This window comes from Arachis duranensis, chromosome 6 (genome assembly GCF_000817695.3).
Source record: "Arachis duranensis cultivar V14167 chromosome 6, aradu.V14167.gnm2.J7QH, whole genome shotgun sequence".
Classification (NCBI taxonomy): domain Eukaryota; kingdom Viridiplantae; phylum Streptophyta; class Magnoliopsida; order Fabales; family Fabaceae; genus Arachis; species Arachis duranensis.
In genome coordinates, this window is record NC_029777.3 from 23,695,129 (window position 1) to 23,712,260 (window position 17,132).

At 36.9% G+C, this 17,132-nt stretch overlaps 1 non-coding gene across 1 annotated transcript; it reads left to right on the plus strand.

Moving 5' to 3' along the window:
- Positions 1-1,404: 1,404 nt before the first annotated feature.
- Positions 1,405-1,508, plus strand: LOC127739816 (small nucleolar RNA R71). Its single transcript, XR_008000558.1, has one exon. It is a non-coding gene; the product is annotated as a small nucleolar RNA R71 (small nucleolar RNA).
- Positions 1,509-17,132: the final 15,624 nt, after the last annotated feature.

A 17,132-nucleotide genomic window follows, 5' to 3' on the forward strand; every position in this document is an offset into this window, starting at 1 on the left:
CTTGTTACATAAGGGTAGCCGTGTGCCTTAAACACAAGGTAGTCCCCATTCAATTAAAAGACTAATTCTCCTCTGTTAACATCTATCACAGCTTCTGTTGTGGCTAGGAAAGGTCTTCCAAGGATGATGCATTCATCTAATGAAAATATGGCAGGCTGTACCTCAATGATCTCCAGCTTCTCCATTACAGAGAGTGGCATAAGATTTATGCTTGACCCCAGGTCACACAGAGCTTTTTCAAAGATCATGGTGCCTATGGTGCAGGGTATTACGAATTTGCCAGGATCTTGTCTCTTTTGAGGTAAAATTTGCTGAACCCAGGTATCTAGTTCACTAATGAGCAAGGGAGGTTCACCTTCCCAAGTCTCATTACCAAATAACTTGGCATTAAGTTTCATGATAGCTCCTAGATATTGAGCAACTTGCTCTCCAGTTACATCTTCATCCTCTTCGGAGGAAGAATAGTCTTCAGAGCTCATGAATGGCAGAAGGAGGTTTAATGGAATCTCTATGGTCTCTATATGAGTCTCAGATTCCCTTGGGTCCTCAATAAGGAACTCCTTCTTGCTTGAGAGACGTCCCATAAGGGATTCCTCATTGGGATTCATGTCCTCTCCTTCCTCTCTAGGTTTGGCCATGTTAATTATATCAATGGCCTTGCACTCTCTTTTTGGATTCTCTTCAGTATTGCTTGGGAGAATACTAGGAGGAGTTTCAGTTATTTTCTTACTCAGCTGGCCCATTTGTGCCTCCAGATTTCTGATGGAGGACCTTGTTTCATTCATGAAACTTAAAGTGGCCTTAGACAGATCAAAGACTAAATTTGCTAAGTTAGAGGTGCTCTGTTCAGAATTCTCTGTCTGTTACTGAGAAGATGATGGATAAGGCTTGATATTGCTGAGCCTATTTCTTCTACCATTATTAAAGCCTTGTTGAGGCTTTTGTTGATCCTTCCATGAGAAATTTGGATGATTTCTCCATGATGAATTATAAGTGTTTCCATAAAGTTCACCCATATAATTTACCTCTACTATTGCAGGGTTCTCAGAATCATAAGCTTCTTCTTCAGAAGATGCCTCTTTAGTACTCTTGGATGCATTTTGCCATCCATTCAGACTTTGAGAAATCATGTTGACTTGCTGAGTCAACATTTTGTTCTGAGCCAATATGGTGTTCAGAGCATCAATTTCAAGAACTCCCTTCCTTTGAGGCGTCCCATTATTCACGGAATTCCTCTTAGAAGTGTACATGAACTGGTTACTTGCAACCATGTCAATAAGTTCTTGAGCTTCTGCAGGCGTTTTCTTTAGGTGAATGGATCCACCTGCAGAATGGTCCAATGACATCTTAGAGAACTCTGATAGACCATAATAGAATATATCTATCATGGTCCATTCTGAGAACATGTCAGAAGGACATCTTTTGGTCATCTGTTTGTATCTTTCCCAAGCTTCATAGAGGGATTCACCATCTTTTTGTTTGAAGGTCTGAACATCCACTCTAAGCTTGCTCAGCTTTTGAGGAGGAAAGAACTTAGCCAAGAAGGCCGTGACCAGCTTATCCCAAGAGTCCAGGCTATCCTTAGGTTGTGAATCCAACCATGTTCTAGCTCTGTCTCTTACAGCAAAAGGAAAAAGCATGAGCCTGTAGACTTTAGGATCTACTCCATTCATCTTTACAGTCTCACAGATTTGCAAGAACTCAATTAAAAACTGATAAGGATCTTCTAATGGAAGTCCATGAAACTTGCAGTTTTGTTGCATTAGAGCAACTAGTTGAGGTTTCAGCTCAAAATCGTTTGCTCCAATGGCAGGAATTGAGATGCTTCTTCCATCAAACTTGAAAGTAGGTGTAGTATAATCACCAAGCATCCTTCTTGCATTATTGTTGTTGGGTTCGGCTGCCATCTCCTTTTCTTGTTCAAAAATTTCAGTAAGGTTGTCTCTGGATTATTGTAATTTAGCTTCTCTTAGTTTCCTCTTCAGAGTCCTTTCAGGTTCAGGGTCAGCTTCAATAAGAATGCCTTTTTCCTTGTTCCTGGTCATATGAAAGAGAAGAGAACAAGAAAAGAAGAGAAGAAGAATCCTCTATGTCACAATAAAGAGGTTCCTTATTGTTTGTAGAAGAAGAAAGGGAATAAAGAAAGGAGAATCCAAACAAAAGGGTGAGAATAGGTGTAGTGATTTGAGATGAAGAGAAGTGAAGAGAAGTGTTAGTAAATAAATAAATAAATAGAGGAAGAGGAGAGGGAAAGAATTTCAAAAATAATTTTTGAAAAGGAGTTAATAATTTTTGAGAATTAAGATAAGAAATAAAATTAAAATTAAAAATTGAAACAATTAATTAATTTAAGAATAATTTTGAAAAAGGGGGAGATATTTTCGAAAATTAGAGAAGGAGAAGTAGTTAAGTTATTTTGAAAAAGATAAGAAACAAACAAAAAGTCAAATAGTTAGTTGAAAAAGATTTGAAAATCAAATATGAAAAAATAAGAAGATAAGAAGATAAGAAGTTAGAAAAGATATTTTAAAATCACAGAACTGACAGATGATTATCCCTATGTAACCCGTAGCTGGACCATTTTCACTGAGAGGATGGACGGTAGCATTGACAACGGTGATCCCCCTACATACAGCTTGCCATAGAAAGGAGTATGAAGGATTGGATGAAGGCAGTAGGAAAGCAGAGATTCAAAAGGGATAAAGCATCTCCATACGCTTATCTGAAATTCCCAACAATGAATTACAAACTTCAAATTTTTGAATCAATCATATTAATTGTTAGCATAATTTTTGAAAATAAAGATAAAACTAAGAAAAAGATTTTTGAAAAGTAATTTAAAAAATAAATTTCGAAAATTAATAAAAAAATAAAAAGATTTGATTTTTGAAAAAGTTTTGAAAAGATCAGATTTTTAAAATTTAAAAATTTGACTTGACTTACAAGAAACAACTAATTTTAAAAATTTTTGACTAAGTCAACCCAAATTTTCGAAATTTTGAGAGAAAAAGGAAAAGATATTTTTTATTTTTGAAATTTTAATTATGAGAGAGAAAAACATAAAAAATGACTCACAACATGAAAATTATGAATCAAAACACATAATGCATGCAAGAACACTATGAATGTCAAGATGAACACCAAGAACATTTTGAAGATCATGATGAACATCAAGAACATATTTTTGAAAAATTTTTTATGCAAAGAAAACATGCAAGACACCAAACTTAGAAATCTTTAATGCTTGGATATTATGAATGCAAAAATGCACATGAAAAACAATAAAATACACAAAACAAGAAAACATCAAGATCAAACAAGAAGACTTACCAAGAACAACTTGAAGATCATGAAGAACACTATGAATGCATGAATTTTCGAAAAATGCAAGAAATACTTTTAAAGCATGCAATTGACACCAAACTTAAAACATGACCCAAGAGTCAAACAAGAATCACAAAAAATTTTTGGTTTTTTTTATTTTATGATTTTTTTGTATTTTAATTTATATTTTTCGAAAAACATATAGGAAAAAGAAAACAAGAAATTCAAAATTTTTAATAAGGATTCCAAGAATCTTTCAATGTTAGCCTAAAGCTCCAATCCAAGGGTTGGACATGGCTTAATAGCCAGCCAGCTTTAGGATGGTATTACATGCATTGAAGTGATTAGTTGAAGTCTCATTCCAAAATGATTTGGATATGGCTTTACAGCCAGCTAGGATTCAACATGCTTCATGAAACTCTAGAATCCATTCTTAAAAATTCTGAAGTCATAGAATAATTTATTTTTAATTAAAAATTTTTTCGAATATAGGGATAAATTTTTTTTGAAAAATTTTTGAAAAAATTTTTTTTTGAAAATAAAACAAAAAAGAAAATTACCTAATCTGAGCAACAAGATGAACCGTCAGTTGTCCAAACTCGAACAATCCCCGGCAACGGCGCCAAAAATTTGGTGCACGAAATTGTGATCATCAATAATGGCTCCAATAACTTGGTAGCGCTCTCAAACGTGAATCACACTTAGTCACAACTCCGCACAACTAACCAGCAAGTATACTAGTCGTCCAAGTAATACCTTACGTGAGTAAGGGTCGATCCCACGGAGATTGTTGGTATGAAGCAAGCTATGATCATCTTGTAAATCTCAGTTAGGAGGATAATAATTGATTATGGAGTTTTCGAATAATAATAATAAATAAAACATAAAATAAAGATAGAAATACTTATGTAAATCATTGGTGAGAATTTCGGATAAGTGCATGGAGATGAATTGTCCCTGTTGGATCTCTGCTTTCCTACTGCCTTCCCTCAATCCTTCTTACTCCTTTCCATGGCAAGCTGTATGTAGGGCATCACTGTTGTCAATGGCCACATCCCATCCTCTCAGTGAAAATGGTCCAAATGCTCTGTCATAACACGGCTAATCATCTGTTGGTTCTCGATCATGTCGGAATAGAATCCCTTGATTCTTTTGCGTTTGTCATCACGCCCAAAAATCGCGAGTTTGAAGCTCGTCACAGTCATTTAATCCCAGAATCCTACTCAGAATACCACAAACAAGGTTAGACTTTCCGGATTCCCATGAATGCCGCCATCAATTCTAGCTTATACCACGAAGATTCTGATTAAGGAATCCAAGAGATATGCGCCCGGTCTAAGGTAGAATGGAAGTGATTGTCAGTCACGTGTTCATAGGTGAGAATGATGATGAGTGTCACGGATCATCACATTCATCATGTTGAAATGCAACGAATATCTTAGAATAAGAACAAGCGGAATTGAATAAAAAATAGTAGTAATTGCATTAAAACTCGAGGTACAGTAGAGCTCCACACCCTTAATCTATGGTATGTAGAAACTCCACCGTTGAAAATACATAAGTGATGAAGGTTCAGGCATGGCCGAATGGCCAGCCCCCCAAAACGTGATCAATATTCTCCTAAGATGAATAATAAAATAAAACTGAGACCAAATATGTCTAATACAATAGTAAAACGTCCTATTTATACTAGACTAGCTACTAGGGTTTACAGAAGTAAGTAATTGATGCAGAAATCCACTTCCGGGGCCCACCTGGTGTGTGCTTGGGCTGAGCTTGATTTTTACACGAGCTGAGGCTTCTCTTGGAGTTGGACACCAAGTTGTAACGTATTTTTGGCGTTCAACTCTGGTTCGTGACGTGTTTCTGGCGTTTGACTCCAGAATGTAGCATAGAACTGGCGTTGAGGGCCAATTTACGTCATCAAATCTCGAATAAAGTATAAAGTATTATCTATTGCTGGAAAGCTCTGGATGTCTACTTTCCAAAGCCGTTGAGAGCTCGCCATTTGGAGTTCTGTAGCTCCAGAAAATCCATTTTGAGTGCACAGAGGTCAGATTCCAACAGCATCAGCAGTCCTTTGTCAGCCTTTTATCAGACTTTTGCTCAGGTCCCTCAATTTCAGTCGGAAATTACCTGAAATCATAGAAAAATATACAAACTCATAGTAAAATCCAGAAATGTGAATTTAACATAAAAACTAATGAAAACATCCCTAAAAGTAGCTAGATCCTACTAAAAATACCTAAAAACAATGCCAAAAAGCGTATAAATTATCCGCTCTTCAGATAGCTATGGCAAATTATATGTCGTTGCAAAGCTCCAGACGTTAGCTTCCAACGCAACTAGAACCGCATCATTTGGACTTTTGTAGCTCAAGTTATGATCAATTTAGTACCAGAAGGTCAGGCTAGATAGCTTTAGCAGTTCCTTCAGTTTCTTGTATTCCTTCCACTTTTGCATGCTTCCTTTCCATCCTCTAAGCCATTCCTACCCTGTAATCCCTGAAATCACTTAACACACATATCAAAGCATCGAATGGTAATAAAAGATTATTAAAATACACAAATTAAAGACTCTAGGAAGCAAGTTTTCAATCATAGAACAAATTCTGAGAAGGAATTGTAAAACCATGCAAATAGTATGAATAAGTGTGTAAAGGCTTGATAAAAACTACTCAATTGAGCACAAGATAAATTATAAAATAGTGGTTTATCAGCCAACTTGCTCCAAACTCTGCCAAATTGCTCCGAATTTCAACTGAAAAAATCAAAACACCAGAAAAATTCAAAGTAACATCTAAAGGGAATTTTTACACTAAAATATAATAAAGCTTAATAAATAATACTAAAAACAACTAGAAAATAAAGGAAAAAAGGCTACAACATGCTCATGCATCAGAGAGAATGTAACAGTCCAGACCACCCGCTAGCACGATATTGTCTGCTTTGGCACACAAGGCCTCGCGATTTTGCCTTTGATGATAGGGATGCTAGCCGAAGCCCCCCACACTCACTCGTCAAAACGTGTCATGCTAGGGAGAGGTATCCGCACCCGTATAAGGCATGCTTCGTTCCCCTCTCCTACCGATGTGGGTCTTACAATCCACCCCCTAAGGGAGTCCAGTGTCCTCGCTGGCACATCGATTCGGGCTCTAGCTCTGATACCATTTGTAACAGCCTAGACCACCTGCTAGCACGATATTGTCCGCTTTGGCACACAAGGCCTCACGGTTTTGTCTTTGACGATAGGGATGCTTGCCGAAGCCCCCCCACACTCACTCGTCAAAATGCGTCATGCTAGGGAGAGGTATCCACACCCTTATAAGGCGTGTTTCATTCCCATCTCCAACCGATGTGGGCCTTACAATCCTCTGTAACAGCCCAGACTACCCGCTAGCACGATATTGTCCGTTTTGGCGCATAAGGCCTCACGGTTTTGCCTTTGACGATAGGGATGCTAGCCGAAGCCCCCCGCACTCACTCGTCAAAATGCGTCATGCTAGGGAGAGGTATCCACACCCTTATAAGGCATGCTTTGTTCCCCTCTCTAATCGATGTGGGCCTTACAATCCACCCCCTAAGGGAGCCCAGTGCCCTCACTGGCACATCGATCCGGGCTCTGGCTCTGATACCATCTGTAACAGCCCAGACCACCCACTAGCACGATATTGTCCGCTTTGGCGCACAAGGCCTCACGGTTTTGCCTTTGACGATAGGGATGCTAGCCGAAGCCCCCCGCACTCACTCGTCAAAACGCGTCATGCTAGGGAGAGGTATCCACACCCTTATAAGGCATGCTTCGTTCCCCTCTCCAACCGATGTGGGCCTTACAATCCACCCCCTAAGGGAGCCCAGCGTCCTCGCTGGCACATCGATCTGGGCTCTGACTCTGATAGCATCTGTAACAGCCCAGACCACCCACTAGCACGATATTGTCCGCTTTGGCGCACAAGGCCTCACGGTTTTGCCTTTGACGATAGGGATGCTGGTCGAAGCCCCCCGCACTCACTCGTCAAAACGCGTCATGCTAGGGAGAGGTATCCACACCGTTATAAGGCATGCTTCGTTCCCCTCTCCAACCGATGTGGGCCTTACAATCCACCCCCTAAGGGAGCCCAGCGTCCTCGCTGGCACATCGATCTGGGCTCTGACTCTGATAGCATCTGTAACAGCCCAGACCACCCGCTAGCACGATATTGTCTGCTTTAGCGCACAAGGCCTCACGGTTTTACCTTTGACGATAGGGATGCTAGCTGAAACCCCCCACACTCACTCGTCAAAACGCGTCATGCTAGGGAGAGGTATCCACACCCTTATAAGGCATGCTTCGTTTTCCTCTCCAATCGATGTGGGCCTTATAAGGGTGTGGATACCTCTCCCTAGCATGACGCATTTTGACGAGTGAGTGTGGGGGGCTTCGGCTAGCATCCCTATCATCAAAGGCAAAACCGTGAGGGCTTGTGCGGCAAAGTGGACAATATCGTGCTAGCGGGTGGTCTGGGCTGTTACAGATGTATCAGAGCTAGAGCCCGGATCGATGTGCCAGCGAGGGCGCTGGGCTCCCTTAGGGGGTGGATTGTAAGGCCCACATTAGTTGGAAAGAGGAACGAAACATGCCTTATAAGGGTGTGGATACCTCTCCCTAGCATGACGTATTTTGACGAGTGAGTGTGGGGGTCTTCGGCTAGCATCCCTATCGTCAAAGGCAAAACCGTGAGGCCTTATGTGCCAGAGCGGACAATATCGTGCTAGCGGGTGGTCTGGGCTGTTATAGAGAATACTGGTGTTGTGATTAAAAGTTAGAACCAATATTTAATTGATTAAAAAAATTGATTTTGAGTTAATTTTATAACTATCAATATAATTTTTATACTAATATCTAATTATATTTTTATATACATAAAAAAATATTATTTTTATATAGCAAGCATAAAACTTTATTATTTTTATTTGTGCAACAGACATAACACCTAATTAAATTTAGAAATATACACGTTAAATTCTTTTAAATTTTATACAACAAATGTTAAAATTAATTATTAGTAAAAATTAAACTCCTTCACATGAAAATAATAACTAAAAAACTTATTATTTGATTTTTTTATTTACGGAGACCCTGGTCTTCTTAGTCGATGGGGACTTTTGCCTCCTATAATCTTTTTGTAAAAGTAGTTTGATTCTATAAATCTTTTATACCATAATCTATAATGTCAAAAGAAAATCGATGTGATTTAAAAAAAATATATCCTTGTAATATTATTACAAGTAAAAATACTAGTTACTCATAAAAGAATATAACCAATAGAATAATAAATATAAGAAAAAATGATAAATAGGTTATTGACTTTTTGGCCCGCAAAAATTTTAATCCATGAAGATATGAAAATATATTTAAATTTCTGACCTTCTCAAAATATGGACATATCAATCTTTGAGTCTAATTTGTCCCATTTTAAAAATTCTCCTACGCATGCATCTGTATATCATCATATTAGTACAACAAAAACTACGTTTAATTTTTTCGTTGGATCTGATAGATCTAAGTGAACAAAAAGATCAATATTTACAAGTTTTGAAAAAGTCAAAAACTTAAATATATTTAATATCTTCAAAAACTTAAATATTCGTAGATCAAAAAATCAATGATCTATTTATCATTTTCTCTAAACATAGACATAGTACTATTTTTTCTGCTCTCTTTTCTTTTTTGTTTTTTCTTAAATGAAAAAAAGGTCGGTTATGTACCATCTTCTCGCTATATAGCAGAAGATTTTATTTATGGGACGTTAACTGACTTATCATGTGAAATTTATTTATTAAAACTAATTTTTAATAATCTAGCATGTAAATTAATCAGATCTCATATTTCAATGACGATATCAAACTAATTTTGTGTTGAGAAGTGCTTTACAACTTAGTTTTTCACTCCCGGTTTTTTGCTTGCTGCCATCAGCTTTGAAAATTCGAACAAACTCATAATAATAATAATAATAATAATAATAATAATAATAATAATAATAATAATAATAATAATAATAAGGTGCATAATTTTCGCTTAATCCACCATCTCCTATTAAAATCTTGAGTATTGAATGACTAATGTTGATGTTGTTCTTGGTTTTTTTTTCCTGAAATAAATAAAAAATTTATTTTTAAAAACAAATTATTTGAATTTTAATTTCATAGGTACATTTTTTTAATTTTAGGCCAAGTTCATCGTATCTTTCAACGAATTTCATTATTTCAATAGAGTTTGCCGTATTTCCAGTAAACTTCATAATTTATATGAAGTTTGCCAGATGTTGAGTTTCCAAATAAAAAACATGGTTGTGGAGAATGGAGCACAATACCATTATTCTATTCTTTTCTTTGGTTCTCATCTTGACATTTTTTCTCTACAATGTCAATAAATTCATTGTTATCCATTCATTATGATGGTGAAATAGTGTATAATAAAAAAGGTTCTATCGTTTTTAAGTTTGGACAATCAATAATTACGTACATGACACCGAAAGTCAACAGTCTAATAGTGTTGAAGAATTTGATATTGCATTATATTCCATTGGACAACACACAAAAAGAGTGCAAAAACTTTACTGCAGATATCCGACTGAAGTAGATGACAATTTGTTTTATAAAAGGTATGTTATAATTGTTTTTGTTCTGTTGTTATTATGTTTATTAGACCACATTTTTTTGAAATGTTTTTATTGTTTTGAATTAGGTATCGGTTACGTGATGAGGAGGACATACGTCTTATAAGGTTGTGACACAACTGATAGACAAATGTTTATCTATTGGAATTATTCGTATTTCTAGTTGAGTTAGGTGGACGAGTATAATCTGTGGATACTGTTGTGATAGTCCGTTAAGTGGAGCTGTTAGAAGAAATATTAGAAGGACGATGGTCGATCTAAATATGCCACCTGAAGGAAGTCAAGAGTGGTCAAATGTTGAACTTGGTAATGTTGACATGATGGAAGATAATGTTAAAAGTCATGAGGGTTTTGCTACCAGGGATCCAATAATGGATCTGTATGAAGTTAACCCCGATGATGGAGATGATGCTGATGATGAACCAACAGAAATTCCTGATGATGGTGACGAGAAAGAAGATATGAACAATTAAGGTGACACCCGAATCGCTCTGACACAGCCTACCGTTTCTCGACCATATGACCGGCCGGATCACTTCTCCAGGTTGAATCTCGATGCAATGACTTCGGATTGGTCATTTACCCATGGAGGCTCTGAAGATGATCCAACCAATGAGTTCACTATTGGACAATAATTTGAAAACAAGGAAGAAGTCATGTTGGCAGTTAAGAGGTATAGCATCAGGAGGGCTATGGAGTATAAAATACTAGAGAGTGACCAGTTGAATTATGATGTACAGTGCATCCAGTTCGGGCTCGGTTGCTCTTGGAACATACGCATAACATATCGCCGAAAGCGAGAAAAATTGGAGGTTACGAGATACAATGGTCCTCATACTTGCATGAAAACATCCATGGGCCAAGACCATCGTAGGTTAGATTCAAAGGTGATTGCTCAGCACATATTCACAATGGTGGAAGCAGATCCAACAATCAGCATCAGGATTCTGTAAGGAGGTGTGAAGAATCACTTCGGTTATAAAGGTGTCGTACAGAAAGGTTTGGCTCTGCCACATGCACTGGCAGGCTGACATAATCTCTATCGCGGATAACCTCCAGATTCCCCTGCCTCCCTCTCCCTCCACCGCGTCTCCCTCTACCTCTACCTCTCCCCCCTACCTCTCCCTCCCCCAGCATGAGGCCGCACCTTTGGAAGGTCACTACCCTCTGGCTGATACAGCTCTGAAGCATCTCGGTGGTGAATCGGCAGGTCATCTGGCATAACCCCGCCCGCTACCAAGTGTTGGTCACCCTAACCAAACAACTCTATGTGGGCTCACTGAAGATACCAGGTCATATATGGCCATGATGGACGCAAGTCGATATGATGGTGTATATGGAGTCGATGGTCTGCACCAGCATCCCACATCTCATGCCAGCCACTGAGAAAATTTGGGAACCACTCGCCTCACCCGAACCAACCATTGTGCCGATGTATATCGTCGATGTTCAGAGGCCTGGTTGGAATGTGCTACAGGCCACCAAACTGACATACAACCCGGTCAAACTGATGCCACTTGACGATAACGAAGCAAAGGAACGAACATACAACTGCCGCCGAGGCTTCGGCCTCAGCTATTCCCGGTGGAACTACACCCTGCAGCTGTTGGTCAGCATATGGCATCCAGTCAACTTGTTCACAAAACGCAAGATGCATCATATACAAGTTTCAAAGTTAATTAACATAAAATTATAATTTTTAAATCTTTATCACTTACATTGGAGATGCCGATCCCATTCAGCGTACGCCTGTAATGCCTAAGCCTGTTCTCGCCTCTGGCATTATCTAGATGGTACTCAACCCACCTAAAATACTGCGAATGATTACACATTATTTCTCAATTTCATTAACTAATAAAGAAAAGTGCAAAAACGAATAATACCTCTCAACTAGCAAAAATCGACGAGTCTCAAATCCATCCAGCTGTAGTAGTGGAATATGATGATAGGCTTAGGAGAGCAGCAAACTGACGCAACCACCCAAATTGCACTGACTATGCTTCATGGCATGACACATCTGGCAGTACAACCATACCAGCACAGCCGAGCCCCATGATAACATGCTATATCTGTCAAGGTCCTCTAGCAAGGGGAGCCACTTGATGTGTACATGAGAGTCAGATGCATCTGGGAATAAGATACCCCCGATCACCTGCATGATATACCCTCTCGTGTATCGCAATAGGCGCTCTTCAGTGGTGTCCTACTCTAACTTTCCGCAGACGGTATTCTGAAACCATGTAAGTTTGACAATCCGCTTCATCTGTCACTGTCTATCCTCTGGGCCCGAAATAGCACCCAGTAGCTTCTGGCAAAAGTCCTCAATGGACCGTCCATCATGATGCTGCTCCCACCCACCGATGCAACCACTAACAGGACCATCGTCGATCCTGAGTCCCAATTGATACGCCACGTCTTGTAGGGTGATAGTCATCTCCCTGCATGGTAGATGAAACATATGGGATTCAAGTCTCCATCTCTCTATCAACAATGAGCCAATTGCCAATCATGCTCAAACTCCACCATGTACGCCACATGCTCAAATCCAACTCGTCTGAGATATGACCTAATCTGCTCTGGCAGACATCTCATCAAATTCTGTCTGGTGCGCAAGATCTAGGGCACCTACCAAACAAAATCAACAAGTTAAAAAAAACAGGGTCAACACATAAAATTACAAATTCACATTTTATTACAATATAATAAACAGGAGTGATAAAAGAAGTCTACGACTCGATCAAGTCTGCCTGTAATATGCTCAGCCTGATCCAATCTATAAAGCATATGCTTGTATCCTAATAACAGCTGCTTCATCTAACTACACTCTAGTAAAATAAAATAAAATAAACAGAATTCAGTTCCTTTCACATTAACCAATTTTTTAAAAGACATATGTGAACTAACTAATTGTATATAAATATACTAATGAATAATTAACTGATAACTTAATTTTACTAACTATGTATTCATTCTAATCTAATTTAATTATATTTTCAAATAACTCTATAAACATACTAATCAATAATTAACTGATAACTTAGTTTTACTAACTATGTATCACTCTAACCTAATCTAACTATATATTCAACTAATTAACATCTAACTTACAACTTAAACAAACTATTTCGACTAAACTAACTAATAATTAACTAATAACTTACTCTAACTAACATATATGTTATAAACAGTAAACAATGACTCTACTTGAAAACAATAATATAAAAAATCTAACTAACATGTTATATACTAACCTAAAACTGATGATCTAGTAGATAAAGGACTTTATGGATGCCTGATCCGAAGACAGAAAATCTCGTAGAAAAGATTCTGAAAATGACAAACAAAAAAGGAAAAAAAGAGATTTGGAGAGACAAAAATTGAAAGCGACAAACTAAATGGCCCTACGGTTTATATAGTATGGCGAACTAAATGTGAAGTTCGCCGGGGGTGCGACAAACTTGCCCTAAGCTCCAAAAAAAAAAAACATATCTCTGAAATTAAAGTTCAAATAATTTGTTTTTGGAAATATTTTTTTATTTATTTCAGAAAAAAAAACCTTGTTCTTGTGTGGGTTGACTGGGGTATAGCTCGTTCTTTGGCCATTTTCTTCAAGCCTTTTTTTGAGACGGGTTATACCTCGGCACATTGTGAACAAAAAGGTGGGCACCTGGAAAATGATACTCTGACGCTCAAGTCAGTATGTGAATAAGCTTTATTTTTAGGTAATTCTTAGATTAGAAAATGAATGCTTTACCTTTCTTCTGGTTACTTTCTTTTATAACAAGAGTAAGTAATTAGAGGTTATTTTTTATCGTTACCAAATTATAGTGGTCACGTATAGAGGTATATCATAACGTTTTGATTTATTGTTATGATTTTAATAGCTGGCCTATAACGTGCCAAGTTTTTATAATCGATTTATAACGGTCATATCATAGCCCCCAAACTGAGCCTGTGATATTTTAATAAAGCATGTTGAGCTTTGAATAACGATGTATAACTCGGCATATATGTTATAAGTGTAGGGTACCCAGGTTAACATACTTTATTAAAATATGTTAGAAAGAAAAATAGAATAAAATAAAATATAGTAAAAGAAAAAAATTAATGAAAAATTCTTTAACGAATGGGCTGTGCATTGATTAGACACCGGCTGATTTTCCAATGGCTTCATAAATTGGTTCAATTTATTTCATTTGGAATCACAAATTTGTTTTATAAAGGCAAGAACTTTAACTCAACAGTTTTCAAGAGGGGGTAAAGTATGAGCAAAAGAGGTTAGTGTGTGCTTTTTTATTCTTTTTCTTCTTCTACATCTGTAAAAGCAATGGGTGTTAAAAAATTGATGGAGTTGCAAAAGAAAGATGATGGGTCATATAAGTGGGTTGGGGATGATGTAAAAATTTGTGGCTCTTTTGTTTTTTGATGAAGAGAATGTGAGTGAAATGGATTTGTGGCTCTTTGTTTTTCATGTGGTGTTGTTTCCATCTACGAGGGCAGAACGTGTGTTTCACAAAAGAAAGGATTTTGAGTTTTTCTACATGCATAGCTGTGTTTTGCAAGAGTTGCGAGTAAAATTTCCATTTACAGATTTTGAGTGCTCTATTTTAAGATAGTTGAACTGTGCTCTATCTCAATTCCTTCCCAACGGATGGACATTTTTTAAATGTTTTGAAATACTAATGGAGTTTTTGGATATAAAACCCTCATTGAGTCTATTTTTTTTCTTTATTTCAAGCAAAGGGAATTTGGAAAGGAATGTGGGTGAACTTAAACAATTTCCCTGATTTAGGGATTTTTAAACTGTATAATCCTCTTTTAAGGATTTTATGGAAATGTCTCTAAAAATTAAGAGTGTTGATGAGGAATTTCTGTTCTATTTGGATAAAAATTTGGGAAAAAATTTCCGCTTTATTAGTGCTCACAGATGATACATGTGTTAGGCTCGAAAGAAATTAGTAGCAAAGATGCATGTATAATAGAGTTTTTGTTGAGTCATATAAAGAGTTACAAATTGATATCCATTTATGAAATACTTCCATGGGAAGATGATAAAGAGTCAGTGGTCAAATATTTGGGTAAGAGATTTGATGATGTATTCTTTATGAAAAAATGGCTTTTGTGTTGCTTGACAAATTAGTTATTTGTATATTGTAGGTGGTAAGTACCCGAGTGTGACTGCGACGACCTTAAGAGCTCGTCTTAGAAGTAAAAATTTGGATAAGGAAGGATCTTCGTCGAATCCGGGGGGAGATGGAGAAGCTGAGGTGAATCAACCTATTTCAAAAAAAAACCTATGATTTTCAAGAAAAGGAAGGCTAAGCTGACTGTTCGCGACAATGATACTGATGGAACTAGAAAAGGAATCCCATTGGAGGAAATGACTAGCTTCCTGAGTAATCAAGAAAGGTTGCACTCTTTTTCAGAGTTGGGTGATGGGTCATCAATTTAGGATAGGAGCTTTCCTTTCATGGTGGTAACTGATGAGGTGTTACAATCACCATCTGATGTCAAGTTGGTTAAGGATACTGATGATATTGCCATCGACCAATATATGCAGGTATGCACATGAATTTTGTGTTTTTGACTTTTAAGAAGCTATGAATTTTGTTTTTGATTATATATATGTTGACCAGGGACTCGGCTTGCGTTTGGCGAGTATTGGTCGAAGCTGAGTAAACAAACACAAAAAGATGATGGAGAAAAATGAGTCTGAAGATTTGAAAGGAGAAATTGTTGAGAACAAAAAATTGATATTTGAGTTGAAGGAAAAACTTGTGTATAAAGAGGAGGAGTTGAAAATGGCCAAAAATGATCATGAGAAGGATACCAAGCTTTTGAAAAAGAAGGAGAATGATATGAAAGATATGGAGAATCAACTGATAGAGACAACTGTGAAAATGAAAAATTTGGAGAAAGGAATAGAAGCTAAAATCTTAAATGTTTTTGCTGAAGGTTGAAGAGCCGTTAGTTAGGAAAAATTCTTGATGCCTAACCAAGATTTACAAACATAGTATAATATTTTTATAAAAATTTGGATGATATAGAAAACAAGTTTGAAACGTGTTTTTTCAATGTGATATTGATGATCTATGGACCGTAATTGATATGTTGTTTCAATTAGGATGACATACAAGTCGTTACTAGTGAATACGATAGAGGATATTTTATATGATTGTAGGCAATGATTTGTCTTTGAAAATTGGAAAAAAATGAAAAATTGAATTTGCCTATTATATTGAAAATTCATAATGAAATTTAATTATTTTAGGAATGGTGAATAATTGTATTTGAATTTGAAAAGGATTGGTTAGATTGACTTTTCAAAGGGTATTGCCTAGGAATTTTGAATGATCCTGATAGAATAGTAATTGTGTGATTGATTGATCGAATGCTATCAGTTTTGATAGAAAAAAATTGATTCCAAAAATATCACCATTAATGGATAAGATTGCGATATGCGTGGAGTATTTGTTTGTAGTAAGATTTGTATGACATGTGAGTCATAATTTTTTGTTTTGACAATTATAACTCGGAGAGATATAGATCGTAGAAAAATAATAATAGCAATTGATACCTCAGATATGAGAAAAAATAAATATATAGCATTGTTGGCCCTTGATTACAAAGGTGTTGGTGGGCTTGTCTCATTAAAACCTCTCCATGTAAAATCCTTGTTGGAAAAAATTTGTGATTAGAAAATAGAGTACAAGCCTGTCTCTGTCTTTTAACAATAATAAAGGTTTAAAGAGGAAATATTCTAAGTGTTAGGTAAAGTGATAACATTTAAATATTACAAATGGTATGTGCCATTTCCTAATATTTCAATAACTCGGAAATGGCCCTCCTAATTTGCTGCTAATTTCCCATTTGCTAGAGGTAATCTTGCTTGTTCAGTTTTTTTGAGTACTAAGTCTTTGACTTGAAAGGATCGAAGGTGGACTTTTTGGTTGTATCGTCGGGCTATGTGTTGTTGCATAGCTCGGTGACGCAGTGTTGCTATACCTCAGATTTCTTCAATAGTATCTAAATTAAACTGCCGAGCTTCATCTTGTAAACGAGAATCAATGAATTGAGTTCGGAGTGATGACTGAGAGACCTCCAAAGGAATCATGGCTTCAAATCTATAAAGTAATCAAAAAGGTGTTTC